Source organism: Castor canadensis, chromosome 1 (genome assembly GCF_047511655.1).
Source record: "Castor canadensis chromosome 1, mCasCan1.hap1v2, whole genome shotgun sequence".
NCBI lineage: Eukaryota > Metazoa > Chordata > Mammalia > Rodentia > Castoridae > Castor > Castor canadensis.
The window spans coordinates 12,211,125-12,220,239 of record NC_133386.1 but is presented as its reverse complement, the minus strand read 5'-3'; the positions used below and the strand labels follow the sequence as shown (position 1 = coordinate 12,220,239).

Here is a 9,115-nt window from a genome sequence, read left to right as displayed (position 1 = left end):
ATAAGATGTTATAAAGTGCTGATGTTATTGTATTTAATTAAGTGTAACTGGGTTAAAAACACAATAAAAAGATTCAAACTTGCTAGACAGGCACTTATACCACTTGAGCCACTCCACCAGCCCTTTTTTGTGATGGGTTTTTTCAAGATAGGGTCTCACCAACTATTTGCCCAGGCTGGCTTCAAATTGTGATCCTTCTGATCTCTGCTCTCTGAGTAGCTAGGATTACAGGCATGAGCCCTCAGAAACTAGTTTTAAATGTCTTAAAGAAACAAAATGTAACAAACTGTCCACATGAAAAAAAATTATGTAGAATGTTTGGAAATCAAGGGTTGGACATAGAAACATATTAGATGATAATGAAACAAAATAAAGCCAAGAGAGTAATTTTAATATGACAAAATATATTTTTTCATGTTGAATTCTAAAAGAAAGGTAGCATTAAGAATAACAATATGGACTGGAGGTTCAAGTGGTAAGGCACCTGCTTTGCAAGTGCAAAACCCTGAGTTCAAATCCCATCCCACCAAAAAAATCAGAGTACCAATGTAATCAAGATGCAATCTAATGCCTTAAACAATATAAAGCAGTAACTGGCAAATTATGAGAGAGAGAAACTGATAAATGGAGATAGTTCCAGACCCTTTCAGAAATTTACTGATAAAGGATACTAAAAATAAGCTACAGATGCTTTATGTAATTAATGAGCTCAAGTAAATAGCTAAATAGCCAACAAAAATGCATATTCTTTGAAGTATACATGGTACTTGAATGAAAATTTCCCAGATGCACTTTTTTCAGCTGACTTTTTTCTACACCTCACTGACCAGAAGTATATCTAATGGCCACTGCTATCTTCAAAAAGCTTGTGACAATTATTTACATTTAACAGCCTCTGCAGTAGGCAGGCAAGTGAGAAGGACGTTGGGGATAGTTTTGAGTTGGCCAGCCTTCAGAGTCTGCCATACCTCGTTACGTCATTGTTATGCCCTTCCTTGAATGATTAATGGTAACTGGATCTAAAACTTCAAGTTCCAAATTGTTATGCTCAGAGTTTGGAAGGCATTGTCTTCATCACATCTAAGAGATTTATACCAAAATCCTACAAGTTCTTTTAAGCATCTCATAAATTCTTTCACAGTTGTCTTCATATTTTCTCTCTGGAAGTTTTTACCGTATTATGTTTGTTCTTATGTTTGAAGTTGCATGTGAATGTGTTTAGGAGTGGATTTTTCTTATGTGCCTCCTACTTGGCAATCAGCAGGCCATTTTAATCTGAACATTTGAATCCCCTTCCAATTCTAGGACATTTTTCCCTATTGTTTCTTTGACAATATTCTCTCACGTTTCCTGTTTTCTCTTCTTGAATCGGCAATTAGTTGCATCTAGAAGCTTTCCTGGATTGTTTTCCTCTCCTATTTTCTTTTTGTTCTTCTTATTGTGCTAGGTGGGGGAACACTGTGGCATTTACAAAAGTTCTTACAATATATCAAATATATCACACTTGAATTCACTCGCTCCATCAGTCTCCTTTATCCTCTCCTCCCCGCATTCCTGGAATAGTTTCAACAGGTCTCATTTTTCCATTTTCATACATGTGCACACAGTATTTGTACCACATTCACCCTCCCACACCCTTTCCTCACACCTTCCCCCTTCCCACTGGTACCAACCCCTCAGATAGGAGGGGTTACACTTCTCTCCTGTTTCCTTTTAAATAATTGTGGTCTCTCTCTCTCTCTCTCTCCCTCTTTCCTGTCTCTCCTTTCTCTCCTTCTCCCCTCCTCCCCTTTTTATATCTATGGTCTTTCTACTCAAAGTGTCCATGAACCAATAGCACTGGCATCACCTGGGAGCATGTCATAAACGTGGAAATTCAGGCCTAGCCTCAAACCCACTGAATTAGAATCTTCAGTTTAATATCCCAGGATTCTTAGGAACTTTAGAGTTTAAGAGGTTCTGTTGGGGAGGTGTGGCTCAAGTGGTACAGTACCCCAAAGCCCTGAGTTCAAATCCTAGTACCACCAAAAAAAGAGGTACTATTGGGTTTGTTTAGGTTCATCTTCCAGTTCTATTTAAAAAATTGTTTCCTGTGCCTTTTCCATAGTTTAGTTTTAATTTCTAAAAACACTTTTTTGTACTATTTATTTTTCAACGTGTTTTATTTTGTTTTATATATTGTTTTTGTGCATTTGAACTGCTGAACAGAACACCACAGTCTGGTAATTTAAAAAGAATAGACATTTGTTTTCTCACAGTTCTGAAGGCTGGGGATTCTGAGATCAAGGCACCGATGTCTGTAAGAGCCTTCCTCACATGATGGAAGGCAGAAGGGCAACAGAGTCAGAGACAGCAAACTCCCTCTGACAAGCATTTTAGATGGCTTTGTGACCTAAACACCTCCCATTAAGGCCCAACTCCAACACTGGAGACAATGTTTCCAACATATAAAGTCGAGAAGATATATTCAAACTATAGCATGTGTGTAATATTTTCTTGAAACCAATTAGTTTTAAGTTCCCTTGTGTTTTGTTGGTTGCTTGGTTGGATCGTTGGCTTTTGGCAGTGCTGGGAATTAAACCAGTGGTCTGTGTGTGCTAGGCAAGCGCTCTACCACTGAGCTATGTGTGCTAGGCAAGCGCTCTACCACTGAGCGATGTGTGCTAGGCAAGCGCTCTACCACTGAGCTATGTGTGCTAGGCAAGCGCTCTACCACTGAGCGATGTGTGCTAGGCAAGCGCTCTACCACTGAGCTATGTGTGCTAGGCAAGCGCTCTACCACTGAGCTATGTACTCTCAGCTCTCTTTTGTTTCTTGAATTATTACCCCCGGAATTATGTGTGGGTCAAGCAACTCTTTTAAACTCTTTTTTTTTTTATTTACACAGCTGCTGGTCCTTGATGGTGCCTTCATTTTTAAAAATTAAAGACGTACTGGGCGCTGGTGGCTCACCCCTGTAATCTTAGCTACTCAGGAGTTAGTGATCAAGAGGATCGTGGTTCAAAGCCAGCCCAGGCAAATAGTTCGCAGGACCCTATCTTGAAAAATCCTTCACAAAAATAGGTCTGATGGAGTGGCTCAAGGTGAAGGCCCTGAGTTCAAGCCCCAGTACTGAAAAATATATATATATGGATTATTTCATGTAGCTAGTATGGGATTCTCCTTCTGTTACATGACTTCATCTGCCTCCTGAGAAATCCCTTTTCCTGCATGGGAAGCCTTTATTTGTTGAAGACACTTGTTAATTAGCACCCTAAACTTCATCACTAGAAGCCAAGGACTCAAACCATTACTCACCTTGGAAAATATGTCTTCAGACTATTGAATTACTTTCAGAATCAGGCCTTGTTCTTGGTTTCTTGTGATACAGGTGGGCGAGGTGGGTAAGTCAGAGGTAGACTACCACCTACCTGTGTTCTATCTTCTCAGCCCTCTTTGCACTCCACTCTCTTTGACTTGTAGACTCTGACTGGTCTCCAACCAGACAAATGCCATTGTGTTACAGCTCCAACTCCCTCTCACTCAGTAATGCACTTTTTCCCACTTTGATTCCAGGGTTAAAAAAAAAAAAAATTCTGCTGGTGAATCCCCTTGTATCTCCACTCCTGAAGAATTTAAAACTTTTCATTTTTTTGTGGCGTCCTTTCAGTGGAGTCTCAAAAGGACTGCCAAGCAAATGCATGTACTCAGTCTATGACCTTGACTCAGAGACCTCCAAGGCATTTTTTGCAATATTTAAATCGTAGTGGGATTGTCTTTAAGAATGGGCTTAGAGCTATGACACCCACCTTGGAGTCCACCTTAAAGTTGCTTTGTAGAAGAAATACTACAGCATTGAGGAGTGTATCAGGATCACGAGAGGCTGTGTGGACAAAATAATGCAATGTGAGGATGTCTTCAATGGTATAATCAGAAAAAAACGGAAATAATACTATTTAACGCCAAGGTGGAAAGGGCTTTGCAGGTGATAAGCAGTCCTAATAAAAGGCCCAAATAACCTAAACCTCATCATTATTAAACTAGATTTTTGGTAGCAATATTTGAGTATCCTGATTAAATCTTCAGATAAGATCAACCTAGAAGGTTAACAAATTTGACAAAATCAGATTTTTTTTGGCAGCACTGGGGTTTGAACTCAGGCAAGTGGTCTACCACTTCAGCTACACAGCCAGCCCCACAGCAATCAGAATTTTTTAAGTCAGTAGATTGGAATGGTAGGTTTGATCTCAGAAAACAACATTTAATGTAGACAAGTGTAACAACCAGAACTTGGCCCAAGAAACCAACTACACAGGAGTATAGGTTAAGAACAATAGATGTGATGTGATACAGTGCTAAAAATAGCAAATAGCACTGTATTTTCATTTTTCCAAATAGAATTACAGTAGAAGCCTTAGCAGGTCTACTCTTCTCTGAATTGGTTGGTCCTTATTTGCAGTTCTGTATTCAGTTTGGGAAGTCACTATTTAGGAGGAAAATTACACTATGGAGAAAGTCTAGAGTCAGTGGTTTGCCCAGTGAGATGAACATATGAAGAATGACTAAATTTGAAGAATGATTAACTTTTTATGTTGAGTAAACAAATGGCAGTTTTTAAAAATTGTTTCTTGAGAGATCATACTGTAGAAGAGGAATTATACCTCGCAGAGTGGCTCTGAAATATAGAGCTGAGACAAATAGATGCCAAGTATTATGAGAATAAATTTTGCCTCAGTTTGAAATAGATCTCAATAGCAAATAGAGTTAAAATAAATTGGATTCCAGAAGTACTGACTTTCCTATCATTGGTGTCATAAAAGCAGAAATCAAATGACCACTTCTCAAAAATTCACATATCCACTTGGTATTGGCATATACTTAAAGCTTTTTTAACTCTGAGATTTTATTAAATATTAATGGGGAGGAAGGAAATATAGGTTGCTGCTAATTTTGTAATAAACTTTGCAAAATTATTGTGGACCTGGTGTTCTAGCTTTGAAGACCTAAGAGTACGTTTAACAATGACGACCACTGTTCCTAACCCCTGCTTTTTCTTATCCAGCGTCAGTCTGCTGCTGTTATCACTTCCAGGCTCCCCAGTTCTCTCTTATTTAAAATAACAACCTCTACTCCTGCCTTTCGGTCTCCTTCCCTGATTTATTTAGCACTTGTCACCAAAAAATGGATCATACATTCAGCTTCTTTATTTTGTTAATTGCCTATCATGCCACAGAAGACTCAACTTCTGTTACTTCTTAATTTATTTGTAAATGTAGTGGGATCTCAATAAAAATAGCTACAGATATTTATGGTAGTAGGTAAGTCAATTCTAAAATTTTGTATGAATAGTCCAGAAGTAATAGCCAGAAAATGTTTGAAATAGAAGAATAAGGTAGAACCAACCATATCATGTAATAAATATATTATAAAAGACTCAATTATTAAAATAATATTGTTGCATATGTATATTATTAGAAAGAAAATGAAACAGAACAGAGCATGCAATGGAAATTTAACCTGTGAGAAAGCTTGTAATAGCTCAGGTGTTTTGTTATAGTGACAGAATGCTGACTGACACATATAGTCATTGCAAAGTACAGGCTTTATATTCAAATAGACAAGTGTATGTAGTCTTAATCACTCCTTCCCAGAACATTGTGGACTCTCTATCCATGTTTCTAGAGGGTCGAAGATAATCTTCAATTTAATAAAGTATTATCTTTAATTATCTTCTGCCTTATAATTTAATTGTTCACTATTTTATTCATGAAAATTGGATTTTCACTTATGTAAATATTGTATCCATGAATAAATTTATAGATAATATTTTTCTGAATTGAAGATTATACTCTATCTTCTACATTTGTGTGTTTGTGTCTATATACACAAAACACATATGTAGTTATAAAATCTGTACACACAATGAGAATATACAGGCTTCAAAACAGATGAATCTCAAAGCAAATGTGAAAAGCACACATTATTCCATTATTACATGAAGTTCAAAATATTGCAAAACCAAAAATAAACTGTATAGGAATAAATATGAATATGCACACATAATAAACCCGTAAAAAAAGCAAAGAGATAAAAATGTACATTTAATCTGATAGCTATTTGGGGATGTAGGATGTCTGAGATAGAGAGTGATGGGGTTCGGAAAGAGCATAAAAATAGAAAGTAGGTGGCAGAATAAATGAGGGAGGCTCGTGTCCCATAAAGACTCACTTTCAAGGTGGGACCTTGGCCAGTGTCTGCGAACTTGGATTTGGGGAGGGCTCCCCCCAATGCCTGATAAGAATGACTTGTTGTGTCTGAACTCCTTGTGCAAACAGTGTGGCTTATGTTGAACATCTGCCTTCGTTCTGGAAGGTTCGAATTTTTATGCCTCTGTGACCAGCCCTCAACAAAAACCCTCATGAGCTTCCGTGACAGACAGCACTCCATGCACACTTTCATGATCTTCATGATCGGGGGGTGAGAGGGACTTAGGACTCCACTGGGAGAGGATTTTTGGAAGACAGAGCCTGGAATCCTCCAAACTGTGCCTTTTCCTTTGCTGTGAATACCATGGTGTGTGAGTCCCGTGATTCCTCCAACAGAATATTGATCTAGGGTTGGGTTGAGGGACAGCCTTCAGAGTGGGCTATATGAGTGTTCACCAATAAATTTTTTATACTTTTCATACATTGTAAATATTTTATTTGTATCTGTTTACCAGTTAATCAAAAGGAAAAGTAAATAGGAGTTGCCCAAATAAAGGTGGGAGGTAACTGTGTAGAAAGCATTCCAGTTAAAGAAAAAGGCTGTGTGGACCTTCACCTGCACCCTCAACATCTGCACATCCTACCTTAACTGAAACGGCAGTACGGGGCTTCAAAAGAGCAAGGCCCTGGTTGGTGTCCTAGAGCTCTTAGTAAGCATAGCAGGAACTTCCACCGGGATCAAGATTCAGGTGAGGTCAGCCACAAGCACCACATGAAGGAGCTGTCCTCACTGTCACAGCTCTTGTTTTTACCTAGACTCTTACAACATCAATAGTTATATTTACAATGACATGAAAGTGAAGCAAATCAACAAATGTTTCTCAGGGCAGATTTTGGGTTTTTTTTTTTTTTTGCATATGTATGTATTTTCTGTCTTTAGCATATATGTCTTTTTGTGTCTGGTTTATTTTTTTTTCATTTATTCATATGTGCATACAATGTTTGGGTCATTTCTCCACCCTACCTCCTGCCCCCTCCCTCTCCCCCCGACCCCCTCACTTCCAGGCAGAAACTGTTCTGCCCTTATCTCTAATTTTGTTGAAGAGAAAACATAAACAATAGTAAGAAAGACAAAGCGTTTTTGCTAGTTGAGATAAGGATAGCTATACAGGGAGATTCCTAGCATTGCTTCCATGTACGTATGTGTTACATTCTAAGTAGATTCTTCTCAAACTGATCTTTTCCCTAGTTCCTGATCCCCTTCTATTGGCCTCTGTCGCTTTAAAGTTTCTGCATTAGTTCCTTTGCATTGAGGACATCAAATACTTGTCATGTTTTTTGGTTTTCTTACCTATCCTCATACCTGCCTTGGGTGCTCTCGCCTTATCATGTAACAAAAGTCCAACCACATTGCTGTGTTTGCCCTTGATCTAAAGTCCGCATATGAGGGAGAACATACGATTATTGGTCTTCTGAGCCTGGCTAACCTCACTCAGAATGATGTTCTCCAGCTCCATCCATTTACCAGCGAATGATAAGATTTCATTATTCTTCGTGGCTGAGTAGAATTCCATTGTGTATAGATACCACATTTTCTTAATCCATTCATCAGTAGTGGGGCATCTTGACTGTTTCCATAACTTGGCAATTGTGAATAGTGCTGCAATAAACATGGGTGTGCAGGTGCCTCTGGAGTAACCTGTGACACATTCCTTTGGGTATATCTCCAGGAGTGGGATTGCTGGATCATATGGTAGATCTATGTTTAGATGTTTAAGTAGCCTCCAAATTTTTTTCCAGAGTGGTTGTACTAGTTTGCATTCCCACCAGCAGTGTAAAAGGGTTCCTTTTTCCCCACATCCTCGCCAACACCTGTCATTGGTGGTGTTGCTGATGATGGCTATTCTAACAGGGGTGAGGTGGAATCTTAGTGTGGTTTTGATTTTCTGAGAAGGTTTTTGAGCTGATCTTAGAGCCTTGACCTCCATTCTCAGAAGTCCTTCAAATTTTAGCTTCTCCAAAAAAGTAAGACCTGTCCTTGGAGAAGATCCAGAAGAAACTAGAAGCAGCAGAGGAAAGAAGACAGTCCCCAGAAGTGCAGGTGCTGAAGCAATTGGAAGAGAAGAGGAGACACAAGCAAAAGAAAAGATCCTTCAGAAGGCTTTGGAAGAGAATGGCAACTATGGCAAGACGGCAAAGAAAAAATGGATCTTGAAAAAGGAACAAACTGAGGAAAACCATGAAGCACTAGCGGTAATTATTGAATGTCTGCAGGAAAAGGATACATGCTGCCCAGATGTGTAAGTACCAGGCTGAATGTGTGGTTGAAGCATGTTGTGCGTGCCATCACTGTATAAAACACCTGCCTATGTTACACAGGTCATGTGCCATCCACATGGGACATGTATAACGTTTTGTTTTTTTTTTCATTTTTCTTTTATTATTCATATGTGCATACAAGGCTTGGTTCATTTCTCCCCCCTGCCCCCCTTAACAATATTGAGTCAGTCCGCATTCTATAAATGTGGTTACTGTTTGGATTATAATTTGATACTATTTTATTTTGTTGCTCAAATCATTTCTTCTTTGGCCACCAGGAGCTCTTTCAGTTGGAACCTGTGTCACTTTGACATGCTCCTGACACTGTGCATATGTGTTTAGCATTTGCTTACTTTCTAACACTATAAGATGTTCAATATGCTTCTTATATATTCTGTGCCTTTGTCCTAGAATCAGCCATTTATCCAAGGATGTCTGGTGTTTTTTATTAGCAATGGTATTAGAAACTAAGACCTTGAATTAGACAAGCTTATTGAGTAGAGTAGAGTGTTATTGCTTCTTGGTCACATTAAGACAATAGACCTTTGGAAAGATATATATATCTTTCCAAATTCAAGTATACATACATATTTATAAATGTTTCCATAGAC

The 9,115-nt window shown here is 38.5% G+C and overlaps 1 pseudogene; it reads left to right on the top strand.

Moving 5' to 3' along the window:
- The first annotated feature begins 6,397 nt into the window (after positions 1 to 6,397).
- Positions 6,398 to 8,489, top strand: LOC109678547 (stathmin-2-like; annotated as a pseudogene).
- The last annotated feature ends 626 nt before the right edge of the window (positions 8,490 to 9,115 follow it).